At 39.3% G+C, this 4394-nt stretch overlaps 1 long non-coding RNA gene across 1 annotated transcript; it reads left to right on the top strand.

Annotated features, from left to right (window-relative positions):
- The first annotated feature begins 457 nt into the window (after positions 1–457).
- LOC115524144 lies at positions 458–3749 on the top strand. Its single transcript, XR_003971955.1, has 3 exons — positions 458–543; positions 1754–1870; positions 3700–3749. It is a non-coding gene; the product is annotated as an uncharacterized LOC115524144 (long non-coding RNA).
- The last annotated feature ends 645 nt before the right edge of the window (positions 3750–4394 follow it).

Raw genomic sequence — 4394 nt, 5'->3', positions numbered from 1 at the left:
TTTCTTCTCTCCTACCACTTGCCGTCACCCCACTGGTGTCATTTCTCTATTCACCAAAGGGGAATAAAGACTCATAAATGTGGTATCTGTCCTTCAGGCTATGATTGTATATACATACATATATTTTGCCTTTATTGTATTGTATTGTGTTGTTCTCTGTGTTATTGTTCTGCACATATAATTTCGCATCTATCTTTCTCTTTTTTTTAACGTACAAGTATATTTTAAAATCTATCCATGGCATATGTAGAGGATTTATTTATCTCCTTTATAATATTGCATTGTGTGAATGTAATGTAATCAATTTATCCATTCCACTATTGACGGACATATAGGTTGTCTCCAATTTGTGTTTGCAGTTTTGCGTTCTTTTCTTTTCTTTTCTTTTTTTTTTTTTTTTTTAAGTAGGCTTCATACCCAGCACGGGGCCCAGTGCAGAGCTTGAACTCATGACCTAGAGATCAAGACTTGAACTGAGATCAAGAGTCAGACGCTTAACGGACTGAGCCACTCAGGCACCACCCCCAGTTTACATTCTTATAAGTAAGAATTTTCTATTTAGAATTTAATTTAGTAATCCACATTTAGGAATGGAATTTCCAGGTTGTAGGTATGTGCATTTTCAATTTTCAATGTATCTTTAATTGAACTAAACCTACATTCAGGGGTGCCTTTACCTTTGTGGGTGAAATCTGGATTTGTTACTGTGTGAGGTTTGGTTTCTTTCTTCCTCAGAGGAAAGCCCTTCTGTTTTGCCTTTCACCCACTTATTTACCAGAAATCGTAATAGTACAGTGACTCGCTGAAGCTGTTACCTTTGAAACTTCTGCCATGGTTCAACTGAACCACCTACACTTCCTAAATCATCACTGTATTCCCAAAAACCTTCTGGTACTGAAAGGCCATGCAAGACCCTTTCAGGCCCATATGTCAATCATCCAGAGTTGGAGAGATGAAGTCACTTCAGTGTCAGATTTTAGAGATACGGCACTGTGTGTCAAAGGCCCACGAGTGGGCATCCCCATTCGGTCTAACAGTGCCACATCCAGGAATTTGCTATAAGGAAGTAATTAAAGATGTGTACAAAAGTGAAGTGACAAGGTATTAGCTACAGATAAGTTTATAACAATAGAAAGCAAGAAGTATTGTCAGGATTCCACAACAGAAGTAACCTTTGGATTCATAAATAAATCGGGGTGGGTTTCGATGGGGAAGAAAAAGCCCCAGAAAGTGCACATAGCATGTTGTTAAACGAGAAGATGGGACAGAAATAGTTTGAAGAGTATGACTTCTTTTTGAAAAGGTTTTCATGGAAAAACATCTGGAAAGACAGAACCCAGGCTAACAGTGGCTCTCTCCGGGATATGGAATTATGGATGGGTTCTGTTTTCTTCCTTTTGTGATCTATCTTTCTAGCTTTTTTACAATGAATATCTATTATTTCTGTGGCTAAAATAATTAAAAAGAAACATGCCAGGAATTTATTTGCTTGGGTTATGGTTTTGTTTTGTTTTGTTTTGTTTTGTTTTGTTTTGTTTTGTTTGCAAAAAGGTGATTTTATTGAAGCACAGGGACAGGACCCGAGGGCAGAAAGAGCTCGCTTGGGTTATGGTTTTGTATTGAGAATGAATGCTAGGAGGTGGAAAGGCTGGTGAGAGAATTTACCAGCGAGATAAGAAGGAGGAACAAGTTTAATAAAACACATTATCTGGGAACAATTTTGAATTTTTCTTGTGCATTTTCTTTATCCTAGTTCTCCAGACTTTTTAAAGGACTCTTAGTACAAGTATCCAGAGATGACTGCGGTCTTGCAGTGAATAATCCAGTTTTCCTTTTGTTTTTAAAACACTTCTGCATTTCTTCCATCACTGTAAGTGGAGAATTTGCGCGCCCAGTAAAGACCTTCAGAAACGTAGATTTGATCACCTTCCTTGATAATAAATTTAAATGTCTGTCTGTTTGTTTGTTTGTTTGTTTGTTTATTTTTGAGACAGAGAGAGAGGGAGAATCTCAAGCAGGCTCCAGACCCAACACAGAGCCCTACACGAGGCTTGGTCTCTGAGCCACCCAGCTGTCCTGATAATAAATTTAAGAGAAGTATCCAATGTTTCCTTTAGGTTTTTGTTTTGTTTTGTTTTCTGATTGTTTTAGTTTTGGAGGAGAACAAAATCTCCTCTAGAATAATATTTTCTTGGTAGCTTCAATATCCTGTCCTTGAAGCTTCACTGGGGAAAAAGAAATCACTTGTTTAAGGCAAGAAGCTCTCTTTACTATGAGCTTCTCATCAGCTTCATAATGTCCAGGTAACAGTGTGTATAAAGGAAATATGGTTGCATGCAGATGGGCTCTTTGATGGTTATAGATATATAAATTTAAATAAAGTTATCACTATACTAAACCAAAATATTAAAAATGATATAATCTAATGCTATGGGCTATGGAAAAACCGGCATATGTACTCACGGACAAAAACACTTAAAAATGGTTCGGCATTTGTGGGTATAAATCCTAACAATATGTAAGAATGATCAGAAAGTTTTCACTTCCCAAAGAAAAAGTGATCAGTATAAAAATGTACACAAGACTATTCGCCGACTATCCTTTTAAGATGTAACTTCAGAGTAGCAGCACCATGAAGTTCAAAATTCTTTTCAACTTTGAGTCACCAATTTTAGGATTCCTAAAATTATATAATTTTAGAGACAGAAGGAATCTTAAAAATGTAGCCAGATGGCCCTAAAGAGTTGGAACGATTTTCCTAAGGTCTCCCAGGTAATAGGAAGCTGAGTTTGTGGCTGGTGGATTCTGTAATTATGAGTTCTGCATCTTTCCATGCAATACCCCCCACCCCCTTGCTCTCGGTGATGAGACAGCACCCAACAAAAGAATCCAGGGCCAGAAGCAAGTTGTTGGTCAAGGCAGAGTCATGCCGAGACGACCATACAGAACTCTTTTCAATTCTCCCACTTTAAAGAGAAAGAAAATGAGGCCCACAGAGGTGAATTCATTTGGCTCAAGGTCAATGGACCTCTCTTAATGGTTTCTTGGATGAGAGAGACAAGTATGGCAACTGGGTCAACAGTGCGAATGTCTGATTCTTTGGGTTGGAATATCCGGATGAAAGCTGAAGAGATACAGAGCAAGTGCTGGTTAAGCAAATATACCCAGTGCTGGTGCTGCATTCCAGACAGACAATAGCTCTGGAAGTGGTGTGAATGGCACCCCACCCCCACAATTAACCTCAAAGAGGTGTTAATTTCACAGTCAAACTGAGGACCATTTAAATTCAGGCAGTGTCAGAAAACAAGCATTTATTTGGAACCAAAAGAACAATTTGTCTCTTTTCTTTTGCATTGTCTGTCCCATTAATTTTCCCAGAATAAAATGTCTTCAAACAGACTCTCCCTGCTCCTAGAACACCGCACATCCCAGTCTAGGCAAACAGGACCTTTAAAAGAAAGAAGAAAAGGCACTGGCACACCCTTCAGTGAAGACTGCAGGAAGAATGAATAATTGCCTAAAGCTAAGGCAGCACACATTTGTTCTTCCGAGTGTCCTCTTTTATTAATGACATGATGATGTCATCCAGCGTTCATCACATTTGTTAGAGTGTGGACACTTTTTCTCTCAAACCACTGATTTTGTTTATGACCACATAGTTACGGTCTTGGATAACTACATTTCTTTTCTTCATCTCAGGCTTCTCAATCTTGGGCACTGCTGACACGTTGGACTGGATACTCCCTTGGTGAGTCGGAAGGGGAGGGTGTCCTCTGTATTATAGGACATTTAGCAGTATTGCTGGTTTCTACCCACTCGATACCAATAACACACATCTTCCCCATGCTCCCCGTTCATGACAACTGAAAATGTCTCCAGACATGGCCACTGTCCCTTGCTGAGATCTAGTCCTAAAAAGTCACCAAAAAAGTTGTGCTGTTCTAATCTCAATAGGCACCCAAAATCTTTCCCGGAGTTGGGTTCAAGTCCAATGGTTGTGGCTTCCTGACTTTTCTGGTAGTGGACCATCCACCATTTTGAAATTAAAATCAGAAAACATGAATGTTGCATTATTTGGGAAATTGGAGGGATGTGAACTAACTTAACTCTTTCTCCCACTCCATCTTTTTAAATTTTTTTTTTAAAGTTTGTTTATTTTTGAGATAGAGGGAGCGTGACAGTAGAAGGGGCAGAGAGAGAGGGAGACGCAGAAATCAAAGCAGACATCAGGTTCTGAGCTGTCAGCACAGAGCCCTACACAGGGCTGGAACCCATGAACTGTGAGATCATGACCTGAGCCAAAGTCTGGCACTTAACCGACTGAGCCACCCAGGCGCCCCTATCCCACTCCATCTTAATTATTCCTTTCATTTGTATTTCATTAGCACCAACTT

This window comes from Lynx canadensis, chromosome C2 (genome assembly GCF_007474595.2).
Source record: "Lynx canadensis isolate LIC74 chromosome C2, mLynCan4.pri.v2, whole genome shotgun sequence".
NCBI classification, from domain to species: Eukaryota; Metazoa; Chordata; class Mammalia; order Carnivora; family Felidae; genus Lynx; species Lynx canadensis.
This window is presented reverse-complemented; position numbering and strand designations above follow the sequence as displayed.